The sequence below is a fragment of the Lemur catta genome, chromosome 4, assembly GCF_020740605.2.
Source record: "Lemur catta isolate mLemCat1 chromosome 4, mLemCat1.pri, whole genome shotgun sequence".
Classification (NCBI taxonomy): domain Eukaryota; kingdom Metazoa; phylum Chordata; class Mammalia; order Primates; family Lemuridae; genus Lemur; species Lemur catta.
In genome coordinates this window covers 19,473,160-19,488,536 of record NC_059131.1, presented here as the reverse complement: position 1 = coordinate 19,488,536, position 15,377 = coordinate 19,473,160, and the positions used below count along the sequence as shown (strand labels likewise).

At 44.3% G+C, this 15,377-nt stretch overlaps 1 protein-coding gene across 1 annotated transcript in view; it reads right to left on the bottom strand.

The window, feature by feature from the left end:
- Positions 1 to 4,402, bottom strand: part of MAPRE3 (microtubule associated protein RP/EB family member 3) — a 51,779-nt gene extending 47,377 nt beyond the window's left edge. The window contains exon 1 of the mRNA XM_045549223.1: positions 4,319 to 4,402. The gene's annotated coding sequence lies outside the window, so the exon portion shown is untranslated. The remainder of the gene's footprint in view (positions 1 to 4,318) is intronic.
- Between the last annotated feature and the right edge of the window lie 10,975 nt (positions 4,403 to 15,377).

The window sequence follows — 15,377 nt, the reverse complement described above, 5'->3', positions numbered from 1 at the left end:
GAAATTTAAATTCATTTGTGCCATCCCACCTGAATGGCTTGCCCTGGCTCTTTAACTGCTCGGTGGTCTCTGCCTTGAGCCTGTCTGTAACTGCGTCCATCCAAATGACCTTCCTTTCCCTCTGAGGTTTTCCTCCTAACATGAATAGCTCCTCCCCGCTGCCTGGATCTCAAGGGGAGAAGCTGATCTGATCTCAAAGGTGCAGAAGCTGATCTGAGCAAAGTCACAGAACTACACCTCTAACGGCACAGGAGTGAATGAAGGCCATGTGAGCTCTACTCACAAGCAAGAGCACAGCAGCTTTGCTATTTCAAATTAAGATCACTCCCCAGACGGGCTTCCCCCACGACACACCCAAACACACCAAGTCTGTGCTCTCCTAGAGCTCCTGTCCTGACAGTCTTTCAGATAACCAGGTCAGCTGAATCCACGGAGAAAAAGGGGCATTTCATATACTCCTATTTTGGCAGTTGAAATAATACCTGTGCCTGGTCTTCATAGGACAAATCTCTCTGTGCATGTCAAACATACCAAGAGGGATGCCAAGAGATGCAGGCTACCGAATTGAGGCTCCAAGATAGACTTAAGTTACAATAAAATTTTGAAAGCATTATTTGTTATTTCATGTTAGTAAATATAACGATTGCTATCTCTTAGTAAGCAAGTACTCTACATACTTTCTTTCATTTAATCCTCCCAACAACCCTGTAAAACAAATGGTTATTATTCCAGGCTTACACACGAGGAAATTGGCACTCAGAGGTTATATAACTTGCCCAAAGCCACACAGCCAGGAAGTGGCAGGACTGGGATTTGAACTCAGGTCTGTCTGCTACCAGAGGTCAGACTGCCTCACTTTCCTCAGGATAGGGCTTAGAAGTTTTTACGGTGCCAGGAACTACAAAAGGTTACATTCTGAGAGCTGGGAGATAACCCAGCAGCTGCCCAACCTGTGTGCTCCTCCTCTCAGCCCCCTTTCTGCCTCTCCACCTTGCTCTCTGGAATGTGGCAGCCTCACAGATAAGAAGAGAAGACCTGAAATACCCAACTTTACATTTGCTGTTAGTTGATGCAAATTGAAAAAAAGAAAAACCTTCCTGAAGTCAAAATATGTGAGGAAAATTATTATTTTTAAGGTGGCAAGAATAAATATTTAATTAGACAGTTTGACACTAAATTTTGCCTGGCTTTGCAACATCTCAGATGATAAAACAAGCCCTTGTCTACAGGGCTAATTACAGACTATAAGTCAATTTTATTAAAACCCCTTGGATCATTAAATATGAGGGATGAAACAATGTGGTGTTGTAAAGTAAATCTAGTCTGGAAATCTGGAAATCTAATCCTGACTCAGCCACTAATAACCAACACCATTCATTTGCACAGTGTACACAGTTTACAAAGTGTTTTTACATACCTTCTACATCAGTTGGGTGACCTTGGGCAAGTCACTTAACTCTTGGTGTCTCATGTCAAAATCTGGAAATGAGGACATTAAACTATACCATCTAGTGTCCTCTCCAGCTCTAATATCCTCAGGGAGGAGGACACATGGCCTTAGGATCTTTACAAATGTATCTGTAAGCAAATCAGGGCAGATGCATCCTGGTTTAAAAAATTTTTATTTTCTGTTCGGCTTCTGAAAACTATTAGTTGGCCAAATTCAGGGATAGCTCATAAGATGTTTGCTGCCAGCTAGTTGGCTCAATTTCTGGAGAGTACCGTATTAAGACCAATCATCTTACAAACACAACCCCGTAAAGTGGGGTGGCTTGGAGGAAGGACTTAAAGAAACCCATCTTCACAATGCATACACTCTCAGGATGGTAGGTCAGGAATAGCATCATCACACAGGAATATTATAAATACCATGCTTTCTCAATTCTAAGACACACAATCCCTCCTTCGCGTCTTGCCACTTCCTGACTGTTTTAATGTTTCTAAAATTAGGATGCACCCAGGAATCAACACATATATTTTGATCTGGTAGTGTTAAATTATTTTACCTAAAAGCTGTGGGTAAATTGTTGGTGTATTTTAGGATTAACAAAATACAGTCCTACAAAACTACAACATCCATTACATAGATTTAGGTCTAACTTGGTTCAAATTGTGTCCCTCTCCCTGATCTTTACAATGACATTCAATAACCGTTGGATAGGCAATGTATAAGACGAGTATTAGCCCTGTTTCCTAATAGTAGCAGTTTAAAAGGCATTCCATCATTACCTCATAAAACACTGGTATGGATTTCAAAGGCAAATTAATCCATATAAAAACCACTCTAATGCTCTGAAAACGTACTGCCCCACAGCAAACTGGAAAGGAACATTTTACTCACACTCTCCTGATCTATCTAGCCTTGACACATTTTCTTGCTTCTTAATTCACAACCCTCCACCCCAGTAATATCGCTGATTCCCAAAATACACTCAGCCCAGGAGGAGCAGCTCTCCAGCACAGCTGTCTGCTCCTACCCTGCTCGGGTATTTCGGTGAGCTATGTGACACAGAGAGGACCACACAGAAGGAATGTAACTCTCAGGCCCCACAGTTTCCCTTGCACCACAGGCAGGTGCATCCCGCCAAACCCCAGACTGGCATTTGAAACAGAAGAAACTGCACTGCTGGATGGGGGCTGTAGTTTTCCTGAACTTCATCTCTATGTTTAAAACTAGGGCGACAGCCGTCCTTGCTACTGTAAACTAATCTGATGGGCATGGGGGCGGGGATTGGCTCTGAGGCGGCTGCCAATAGGCCATGATTGGGCAAAGTTAAGGGGCGAAATAGTTATTTCTCACTGTTTGCCACCCCAGAAACTCCAAATGAATGGCTCCTTCTCCATGATTTTTAGAAGTGGACCAGCCACTCCTTTCACAGCCTGGAGTAAAAAAAACTTGAAGCCTCTTTTACAGCAGAACTGGCTTATATTTACACATATTTTCTAAAAGCACACTAAAATCTGGAAACCAAAAAAAAAAAAAAAAAAGAATCAAAGGAAGTTGGCAAGAGGTTCACACACAGTAGTTAGGAGCCCTCGAGTTGAGGCATGTTTATTACATGTTTATTAAGAGCTGCTGTCTGTGGGCACCAACTCTGACTTCAGCTCAGTTTCTGGAGGAAAAAGAAAACTGTTTGGGACCATCCTCTGTTCCAAGGTCAGTGATTGCAAGATGGGCAAGTAGATGGGTAGCAAACACAATCCAGGGAATTCTCCAAACATGCTAGAACCCCTATCAAGTGACAGCTCCCACAAAGACACACAGTGGCAGCAGGCAGGGTGTCCAGGCCTCACACCTACACCATGCAGAAACCTCAATTTTTCTCCTTCCTCTCCAAACATGTCATGTTAAAACTCACTATTACCCAGTTAGTTACCTCATGGAATTTACAAGAATACTAGATCAAGTCCTGCCAGAATCCCTCAATATACAGTGAGCACTTCCTATGGATATCAGGCCTGTATCCAAACCTCACATTATACCAAGCTTGTACTGCGTTAAAAAAAAAATGCATTTAAAGAGTACTACAAAATGCTTATTCACAACACCACACCGGAAGCCCAGGAACTTGAGCTCCCCAAATGCAACATTTTCTCCCCTCCGTCCACTACCTCTACACACCCTCCACAGCACCAGCCAGGGCAGTAGTAGCTCAGCCCACTGGAAGGCCACCGTGCACTGGCGGCCGATGTTCATTAAACGGTAGCTGACCGTGATGGGGCTGAACCCCTCTCAGCAAAATCTATTCTGAAAGCCCCGCAAGCTCTTAGCAGCCAGTTAGAACTGTCCAGACCTGCTTCCCCAAACCAGCCGGGCAGGAGCGTGTAGGTAAGCAACCTGAGGCCCCAAGGTCTAGCAGAATGTTCCCCCTCCCCCAAGTCTCCCCTCGCTCTCTCCCTTGTCACTCTTGCTGGCACATCACTGGGGAAAACCAGAGAGGCCGAGAGATGTCAGGGCCCGGAGGAGTAAGAAGAAGGGAGAAGGGACAAGGGCGGGCGGGAGGTAGTTTGGGAGAAAATATCAGTCCAGGGCAGAGGTGCGGCAGCGCCACATCTAGTGGGGAGGACCCCCCAAGGTGGATCCGGAGGGAGGGAGGGAGGGGAGGGGGAGTGGCTGGGGAGGCCTGGCCGCCGAGGCCGCAGGGAGCCCCGCGAGAGGGATGGAGGGGAGTTGGCCCGTGGGGGGAGACGCGGCTGCGGGGCGGGGGTGCCCGGGGGGAGGCGGGGGCGGGGGGAGCCCGGTTCCCCTCCCCCAGCCCGGGCCCGGGCCTCCAGCTGACTCAGCCTCACGGCGTCCGTCGCTTCGGCCGGGACTCACAGTGCGCGAGGCGGCTCCGGCGGAGGCGGCAGGGGAGGGGATAGGCGGCGGGGGCGCTGCGGGTGCGGCTGCGGCTGCGGCTCCAGCCGGCGGCTCCCGGACGGAGGGTCCTAGCAGAGGCCGCCGCGGTCTCCGGCTTCAACGCACAGAGACTGCGGGGGAAGAGAGCACTGCGCAGGCGCGATGCGGCCACCGCTGTCAGTCCTAGCGGGGCGGGGCCAGGGCACCCGCCGTCTCCACGGCAACTGGGCGGCGAGCGGAGGACAGCCCCTACCTCCACCTTGTCTTAGCAACTAAGGCGGGAGGTGGGGGCGACGAGAACAGTCCCTCTAGGTTGCCATAGAAACGAGGAGAAGAAACTGCCTCATAAATGTACGGCGGTACCCAGGGAACGCTCTTACCTTGTCACCATAGCAACTGAGAACAGCCCCTTCCTTTTTCCTTAGCAACAGGGTAACAATTCCTCCACCCTGTCTAATCACAGAAGGAACAATCGTTTACCTCTCAGTCCATAGTAGCTGATGACGATTTTTTATTCTTTTATGGCTACTGCAAAGGAAAAAGTGAAGACTTTTTTCTTCTTTTTCAGCGACATGGGAGAGCTAAGGCTGGGTTTTATCTCCTCTCCCAGTGTGTGGCTTCCAATCACAGCCTGCTTCTCTAATCCCGCAATTCAATTTTCTCTACCTGGGTTAAACATTCTTTTTCGTCTCCTATTAGAAAATCTACACCTTTATTCTTAAATCGAGCTAATAAAATCGTCGATACCCGGATCACTTGAGTGTTTAATCCACCTTCTTTTCTGTCTCCCGGTGCCAACAACTCTTCTTTCTTCATCTTGCCCACTACGTGGTTTAGATTTACTTCCTCATAACTAGCTCCCGCTTTGACATGTCCATTCGTGTTCCCAAATTCCCCATTCTAGGTGTGCTTTTATGGATCTCCTGTATTCTTCTAGATCCCTCCTCTTCCTCTCCATGCTTGTCCTGGTCCACCACCCTCTGCCCCAGGCTCCAGTGTGCTCACTCTCACTATGATTTCATAGTGCCAAGGAGGAGAACTTTGGTTTCTGGCTGTCCCTCCCTCAGCCCCAACTCCTGTGGATGAGTTTCAGTCACCTCTGTACCCACCTTGTACATACCTCCTTTGCTACACACATCTTGCAGAATTTTTTTTGTTTGTTTACACGTCTGTCTCCCCAGTCAGACTATGTGCTCCTGGTGGAATTCTGTCCTCTTCATCAGCTCCCTCAACATCTTGCACAGACTGTGACACACAGTCTAATAAATGTTTATGGAATTGAATCAAGTGGAAACAGATTTTCTTTCTTTTTCATGTTCTTTGGCCTAACTGCCTTAAAGTCTCAGTCAGCGTTTTCCTTATTATCTTTACACATATTTTGTCTCTAAGGACTATTCTATTGTTATAACTCTCTCACCCCTTGGCTCTCCATCTTAATGCCAAAACTCTGGTCACCTATTAATTGAGATTCTGGCATTCTCCATTGCCTGAATCCTTACCTCTAGTCATTCTCCCTTCTACACTATCCCAGATGTTTCCACTAAGGTAAGTTTCCTCATGGGTACCAATGTCCCCTCCACTTTCAGTATAAGCCCTTCATACCTTACCATTCTGTCATTCCCTAACCCAGCTCTGGTCAAACCTCTTGGTGACTATCACAGGATGCTGCTGAGCTTGTTGACATCCCAGAGATGCTGCATTCTTTGAGTGATTCAAAAGTAAGAATTCATAGCTTAGCATTCTCCTCCAAATCTCCCTGTCTAGCTTCCACAGATCCCACCCCAGGACTATTGGTGTCAAAGCACCCCGACTGAGCCCATTTTCTCAGGGAAAAAGGAGAAGGAAGAATATTACAAATAGAGTAAGAAAAGTGAGGGACACAGCACATACTCTCTCCTCTCATTTACAGCATTTCTCAGAAAGGAAAGGGCTCCTTGTAGACAATAATTCCCAAAACAAATCAAGTGGTTAGGAGAGTAAAAACCCAGGCTAGACTTTTTCCTTGCCACAGAGTTGGAACACTGAAGCTATTCCTAACTGCATCTACAGGGTATCTGGGTGCTACAAGGACAATGGGGAAATCTTAGACGTGGTTTATCTTGCTTCCCAATTCTGAAGTTTTAGCTCAGCTCCGTGGTTGCAGGTGCAGACTTGGGTGGTGTAGACTGTCCTGCATAATCCTGAAAAGAGACTATGATCCTTGTAACCCCACCCCTTTATCGCACACGAGGTAGAGGACCATTCCCCAAAGAGTTCCTATATATCCCTCACCCAGATTCTCTGCATAGTAACATTTCACCATGTGCCAGTTATCTATTGCTACCAAACGTAATCATGCCAACTTAGTGGTTTAAAACAACAACCATTTCATTATCTCCATTTCTATGGGATGGGAATTCAGGAAGAGCTCAGTTGGATGGGTCTAGCCCAGGGTGTGATTGCTGTCAGATGGTGGCTAGAACTTACACAGCGGAGGGCTGGCTGGACAACTCTCTCTTCATGTTGTCTCAGACCTAGTTTGGGCTTTCTCGCCACATGGTGGCTTCAGAGCAGTTGGACTGTTTACGTGGTAGTTGAAGGTTTCAAGGATGAGTATTCTAGTAAACAAGAGGAAAGTTGCCTCCCTTTTCAGAGTCACTTCCATTGTGTCTTATTGGTTGAAAGAAATCACAAAAGCCTACCCAATGTCAAGGAGAGGGAACATAGACCCCATCTCTCAATGAGAGGAATTTCAAAGTCATATAATAAGAGTATGTAAGTGGGAAATATTGTTGAAGCCATCTTTGGAAAATATAATCTGCCACATTCTGCCCTCTAATCACAATTCATATCCTACTCAATGCAAAATACATTCATCCCATCCACCAAGACCCCCAAGTCTCATTACATAACAGCATCAGCCTAAAGACAGGATCTCACTATCCAAATCAGGTCCTGGTGTGGATATGGCTCCTCGGGTCCAGTTCTTTGGGTAGAACCCCTGAGTCCTCTTGATCTGGAGATCTGTAAAGAGACACATCACCTGCATCTTATACACCCAACACAAAATCGTGGCGCAGGCATTGGGTAATTGTGAACATTCTCATTTCAAAAAGAAGGAAAACAGAAGGTGGGCCAGCACTTGTTAGTTCTGAAATCCAGCTGGGCACATGTTGCCAATTCCTTGATTAGTGCTCAGTCATACTCCCATTTATTTATATCAGTGTGGCTAGACATGGATTTTGTTCCCCAATGGGTTACAATTCTTTCCTATGATTATTTGTTTTCATGCCCAATTTTGTTACAGATTTGGTTAGTGGAAGAAACTTCAAGCTGTCTCCTGTGTCCTTTGGGTTTGTACCCACCATTCTTTGAGCACTTCTTTGCTTTCTGGCACAAGATGCTCCAGGCTCATCTTGTAACTCTCCTGCCCCAGCCCTGGAATCATCCACTTCTCCAAGGAGCCATGGATCCTCCTGACTTTACTTTTTCCAATTTTTTTTATTGTGTTAAAAAACACATAACCTAAAATTTACAATTTTCAGATGTACAGTTCAGTGACATTAAATACATTCATAATTTTGTGCATCTGTCACCACTATCTATTTTCAGAACTCTTTTCATCTTGTAAAACTGAAACTCTGTACTCATTAAACACTAACTCCCCATTCCCTCCTCCCCCAGCCCCTGGCAACCACCATTCTCCTGTCTGTCTCTATGATTTTGACTTCCCTAAGTACCTCCTAAAAGTGGAATCATAGAGTATTTGTTTTTTTGTAACTGGCTTATTCCACTTAGTATAATGTCCTCAAGGTTCATCCATGTTGCAGCGTATATCAGAATCTCCTTCCTTTTTAAGGCTGAATAATATTCCTTTGTATGTTTATACCACATTTTGCTTACCCATTCATCCATCAGTGGACATTTTGATTGCTTCCATGTTTTAGTTATTGTGAGTAATGCTGCTACAAACATGGATGTACAAACATCTCTTCCAGACCCTATTTTAAATCCTTTGGGTTATATACCCAGAGGGAGAATTGGCAGATCATATGGTAATTCTATTTTTAATTTTTTGAGGAACCGCCATATTGTTTCCCACAGTGCCTGTACCATTTTACATCCCCACCAATTTGTTTACACCCTCACCAACATTTGTTATTTTCTGTTTTTTAAGTAATAGTTATCCTAATAGGAGTGAGGTGGTATGTCATTGTATTATAGTTTTGATTTGCATTTTTCTAATGATTAGTGATGTTAAGCATCTTTTCATGTGCTTATTGGCCATTTGTGTGTCTTCTTTGGAGAAATCTCTATTCAAGTCCTTTGTCCATTTTTTAATTAGGTGGTTTTTTGTTATTGCTGAGTTTTAAGAGTTCTCTATTCTGGATATTAATCCCTTACCAGATATATGATTTGCAAATATTTCTCCCGTTCTATGGGTTGCCTTTTTACTCTGTTGATATTGACTTTTAATGTGCAAAATTTTAAAATTTTCATGAAGTCTAGTTTGTCCATTTTTACTTGTGTTGCCTGTGCTTTTGGTATCATTGCTTGTGCCTTTGGTGCCATACTTCTTGATGTTCTTTTTTCCAGTCTCCCTTGCTCCCTAAATCTGTCCTTAAATATTGATGATTCCCAGAGTGCCCGTCTCACTTTACCTCTCTTCCAACTCTATACATATTTGCTGAGTGGCCTCATCTATTTATATGACTTCTGAATCTGTATCTCCATCCTAACCAGCTCTCCCAGCTGTCAGACCTGTATATGTAATTGCCCTCTAGACATCTCTAACCCTATTTTCCACAGGCACCTCAAACTCAATGTGCTTAAATTAAATGTATTTACCCTCCCCCCGAACCTACCCCTCCTATATTCCCTATTATTGCTAATGGTGTCACTATCCAAGAAAAACCTGGGGTGACCCCTAAGCCACCTCTTGTCCCCAACTCCCAGGACAGTTTTCTAATGCTATTAATTCTACTTCTTAAATGTCCCTCAAATCTGTTCCCTTCTTCATCTCCTTCACCTTCGCCACCTCTTGCCTGGGTTATTGCAGAGCAACCCACCTGCTCTCTCTGCCTCCAATGTCTTCTTCCTCTGACCCATCACCCACACCACTGCCAGGAGGCTCGTTCTACAAGATAAATCTTTTCACATACTCCCCTGCTTAAACCCACATGGCTGTCCTTCTCAAAGCTGCTGAAGAAGCCTTTAGGGATGGGGGATTCATGTAAGGAAATAGGATGGAAGAGCTGTAGGATAGTTACATCTTCCTCAATTTTAACTTTTGGAGATTCAGAAAAACATTGTTTATATTATTAAAACAGACATATGATGAAGTAGAATGCAAGAATCACATGATTTTAAAGACAAGACTTTTAAAGAGAGTTAGAGCTCAAGACAGGATGTTCTCCACCCCCATACCTGTTCTGCTTTTGGGGTACTTTAGTGGAAAAGTTTGAGAAACACTGTCTTAAAGGATAAAAGTTCAGACTCCTTCACATGGTGGACGAGCTCCTGCAATCTGGCCCCTGCCAGCCATTTTTGCTTCCCCTTCCACTCCCTTTATGCCCTACCCCACCTCATAGTTCTTGCCATATGTGGCAGCCGCAAAGAACAACCACTTGCAGTTGCCCAAGCAAGCGGCTCTGTTTTGTGGCTGAGACTCAGTTACAGGTCACCCCTCCTTTCCGTTCATTAGGCAAATTTCTACTAGTTCTCCAAGATCAGCTTTTGTGGCACCGTCAAGGATCTCCCCAGAGAACTAACTCACTTTTTCCCTTTGGTACCAGGTCCCTTTGTTATGGTCCCTCTTTGCCTTGGATTCTGTGTTTGTTCACATCTTCCCCACAGGAGGGCCTCACAGTCAAAGACCGTAAGTTATCTGCCTTTGTATTCTTAGCATCTTGGACTTTGTGTTCTTAGCACCTTGGACTAAAAACAGCCAAGCAAGTTGAAAAAAATCTGATCTTATTGCACTTTCCCCAGGGTGACTGGGGAAGCCAAGGAAGGGGATAGAGTCTAAGAGAGTGGGTTAACTCTGCTCCTGGGGGTGCTAGAGTTTATAGGGAGTATGCACGGGAGCCCTGGCCTGGCTGCGAGGTGGAGGCAGGGAGGTGCTACATGCAATGCTGGTAACTGTTATTAACTGTGTTCATTATTCATTTGAACCTAGGTAAAAGTGGAACAGGGCACTAAAATAGGACTGATTCCCACAATATAGGAAACACTAGACATGGTTTTGAACATTTACAAGAGACTTGTGCAAGCAATATGTAATTTTCATCAGGAATGAATTTTAATTACATGCCTTGAAGTGGAGGAGTCCTTATTTAGAAAGTGCATCAACCCTCCACCCTGCTGGAGTTGCACAAACACTGGGTTCAATACTTCCTCGCTATGTGACCTTGGCCTTGGCTTTTCTGATCTGTGGTTAAATGAGATAATGTCTGAAAAAGGCCTAGCAGTGCCTGACGTACTGTAAATACCCAATGGTAATGAGCATTAATAACCAAAACACTCATTAGGGTCAAGAGGTTACATGACCCAACCCCCAGTTATACCTTGTTACATTATACAGGAGCTAATATGCCAATTGAGAATTTGCAAAGGTCTTAAGACAAACATCCTGTGAATATTAATGACCTCCTGTATACAGGATAACCAGCAACTCTAGACCAGTGAATTAGATTGCAAGATGTTGCTCTGCATTCTGTGGAAAACACACCCCTTGACGATCAGGTACATGTCAAAGGCTTGGATTAACTTGGATGAGTTCAAGGTGGTCTCAGGGGTCAGAGACTGTCCTTTTTTTACCCTGCCCAGCTTTTGCAGCTGCATCTATTGTTGCTGGTGCTCAGAAACTGTGCTTCTCTTCATAGCAATCACCACCTCAAACTTCAAGGGCCAATCCTTGCAAAGGCAGCATAACATAGAGAAGTTAGGAGCATTGGTTGGGAGTTAGATGGGCTTGAGTGGAAATGTTAAGTCTACCACTTGCTAGCTCTATGGCAATCTATTTAACTCAGTTTCTTCATCTGTAAAGTGAAGTTAATAATAGTAAATACCTTGGAGAGTTAATAGGATTAATTGAGGTCATGTTTATCAGGCACTTAGGATAATACTTGGCATGTTATGGGCATTCAGTAAATGGTATCAGCTATTATTTCTATTTAAGAAGTGAAGTGTTACATCCTTTGTAGAGACCTTCCCAAAGCAGGTAAAGTTCATTGCTACCATGGCAATTTTAGTTCTCTCTCTCTCTTTCACAGTATTTCTTATTTCTAAAGGAGGAAACTAGCATTTATTCAGCTCCTACTATAGCCAGGCATGAGATGCATAACATTTCCTATAATATCCCTGGGCACCTTCTGAGGTTAGTATTATTCCCATTTTCACAATAAACAACAGAGGCCCAGAGAGGTTAACAACTGGCCTAAGATAATACAGCTAGTGAACATCAGAAGTGGAGCTGGAATTTAAAGCCAACATCAAAATCCAGACTTCTTCCATTATCCCATGCTTCTTATACTTTCTGGACTATAATTATTTACCAAATATCTTTCCCCAAACTCACTTCTAAATGCAGGAGCTGCAGTTGATTCATTTTTGTAGTGTCTAATGCATGCCTGGTAGATGTTCCATAAGCATATATTAAATGGAGGGTGGAAAAATCACTTAAGTAAACCTAAGCTAGAATTGCCAGATACATATAAGACACTTGACTTAAATTTGAATTTCAGATAGACAACAAATACTTTTTTAGTACAAGTATGCCACAGATGCTATTTGGGGCATACTTAAACTAAAAAATTATTTTTTATCTGAAATTTAAATTTAATTGGATATCCTGTATTTTTATTTGCTCAATCTGGTGACCTTACCCTAAATTCTGAGATTGGCCTTGAAAGGGACAACTTTCTCAACAGAGCTCCAGATGGGAGAAAGGCTTCTATGGCCCGTCACTCACACTCAAGGCTGACCTGACCCTGAGCTGCTCGAGGGGTTGGGCTTCAGGCGTGGTAACCAGGACACCTCTGCCTTGAGCCGTACCTGTTCACACCGTAAACTGGAGAGGCAGCCACTGATGAGGTTAAAGCGCCATCTGGAGGCTTTTATAGGTAGTAGTGTGGCCAGGGGCCATCCCATGGACCCAGGACTTAACGGAGCAGAGAAAGGCCAAACGAGGCAGAGACAAGGTAGAAGAGGAGGCAGGCCTAGAAGTAGACAGGGGCAGAGGAAGCTTTACCTTCCTGGCATTTTCAGTTTGCAGCTGCTGCTCCTCTGGCCTCCTTGGGGGTGAAGGCACTTTCCAAAGGAGGTTACTGTCAAGTGCTTCACTTTCCTAGAATCTTCTGTCTCTCCAGCTAGCTGTTCCTGGCTCTTCCTCAGGCTGGAAGTTGTTGCTTTAGGAGAAGCATCATGACCTGGTCTGGCTGAGTGTGTTAGGGTTCATGCTTAAGTGTGGTTTTTAAAATTTGTACTCTCCCCTCTCAGCAGTTCATCATCCATCATTATCTTCCAAGAAATAACAGTCTTTAACTTTATGGGGCACTAGATAAAGGGAATTTCAGCCCCACTCCAATCTTAAATTAATAACCCATAAAGTATACAGCAAATTACTTGCTGTACAGTAGGTATTTAATAAGTGTTACTCTCCTTTTCCTTCTAGATCGGTGGGCCTGCTGCCAGGGAGAATGCCTTGCCCTCTACCTCTGAATTAGCTTCCCAGGCTCCTGTGTGGAACAAAAGGCTACCCTTAGCACCTCCTTCTTCCTCAGCTGGGAGTTCAGGCACTTAGGGCAGTCTTCCCTCCCAGTTGTTCAATTAACTGATCTTCCAAGCAGGTATTGCCTGCCGCATCTCCAAAGCATCCTGCCAGTGGCCGGCCAGATTCTCATCATCTCCGGCAGCTCAGGGTTCAGATCCTGGGGCTGGTCATGGAGAGATTAATAGGCTGTGGCAGGTAATCCAGAAAAACAAAAACAATGGAAAACATGTAAGGGATGCACCCATGGCAGGGGAAAAGGAGTCAAAAAAGATTGAGGGGCTGGGAAGCAGACATCTCAAGGGGAGATGAATTGCTAAAGTTGTGGCTCCTTCTCACTCTGAGGAGCCTCACTTGACAGTCCCCCTTCATGCCTTGCCCTGGGGGTGGAAGAGGTTATCTGAGAGCCAGGGAGGTTCACAGTGTCTTGGAGAACCCCAGGGAAGGGTTGTAGTTCCTCTGCTCAGGGAGGGCCCACCGTGGTCACGTAACAAGCTGGCTGGGATTCTCTACTGTCCTCGATGTAACTTGAAGCTGTGGAGGGAAGGTGTGATGGCTGCTCTGGAGAAGTCCAGGTGTGACTCCCATGTACACGCTGAGTTCATCACCTGCTCAGGTCGTTAAGGGTTAGAGGGGCATTGTGTTTGCTTCTGCAAAGCCCTGTTGGTCCCTCCCTCTGCATTGGTGGGCACTCTCTCTGGCACCTTAGGTCGGAAAGCTCCATCCTGGAGGCTTAGTGCCACATTTTAAAATGAGGATGAGTGGCATAGAAATAATGCTGTGTATTGACAACTGAAAGAATGGAAATTGTTTGCTTAGAGCAGTGGTTCTCAAAGTTCGGTTCTCAGCACACTTGGGAACTTGTAAGAAAGGCAAGTTCTTAGGCCCCACACCGGATCTACCGAGCCAGAAACTCTGGGAGTGAGGCCTAGCAAGCTGTGTTTGAATAAGCTTTCCATGTGATTCTGGTGCATGCTAAAGTTTGAGAACTACTGGCTTAGAGGAAGCATGAGTAAAGTGGTAGGAGTGAAGTCCGTGATAGTATGCAAGTATTAGAAGAGCTGTTAATGAATAAGATTGTTCTGTGTGCCCCCAGAGGAAAGAGATAGGACAAAGGGGCACAATTTGCAGGGAGACAGAATTCAGTTTCAATTAAAGAAGTAATATTGAGTAAATCGAGCTTTGGGGAGGTGGGACAGTACACCTAGTGAAGGCTCAGTTTTCTTGTGGTCATTGTTTGCATGATATATATATTTCCATCCCTTTACTTTCAATCTATTTATATTCTCAAATCTACAGTCTATCTCCTGTAGATAACATACAGTTAGATCTTTTAAAAATCCAGTCTAACAATCTCTGCCTTTTGATCAGATTGTTTAATTTGTTCACAGTTAATGTTACAATAGTTAGATTTATATCTGCCATTTTTTTTTGTTTTTGATGTCTTGTCTTTTTTGTTCCTCTATTCCTCCTTTACTGTTTTATTGTATTTATACTTATTCTTAAGTTGATGGCCCTAGCTTCTCGACCTTCAGGGATATTTCAGATCGTACCTGAGCCACCACATAGCTTGATCCCATTCCCATTTTCCAAGTTGTCTCTACTTATTTTCACTTTTCTAGGTCACTATCAGCCACAGCCCAGGCAGTAGCCCAATTTAGCTGGGAGAATGAGTGGAGGAACCCAGCCATTGCCATCTTCTTCATGGTTTGAGTCTGGATCTGGTTCCCTTCCAAGCATGAAATGCTGTTGGTCCCCCTGCCCAAATGTACAATACCCCCTCTTCTCACATCTATTTTTTGTTCAAAGACCAGAAAACCTGTGGCCCTGTGGCATCTACTCTCCTTAGAGCTATGTTTTCATTCTGTCTGTAGTTCACAGAGATGTTTTTATTATTTTTAATGGACTTTGCATTTCTAAAATTTTGCAAGTACACTCTCTATTTGCTGGGTGTCTGTAGTTGGGGGCATAGAGGGTTTCCATCTTGACTGGAAGACTTTCTTTACTTCTATGTAAAGATCATGACTAAGGTGCTCAAGTTGCACAAGTCTCACTCTCCATCAATGGAAAAAGTACTTTGCACTTGTACTTCACATGTATACATCCCTTTACCTCATACTCTAAAAATTTACATGTACGTGCACATTGATGACAAAGTCAGCTGCTCCATCTTAAACAGTGCTCCACACAAGTATAGGAAAAAAGTTAGACAAGATGATATGTCCTTTAAATTTTAAGTTTAATGTTGAGCAAAAAAGCCAGAACAAAGAGTATGTATTGTATGATTCC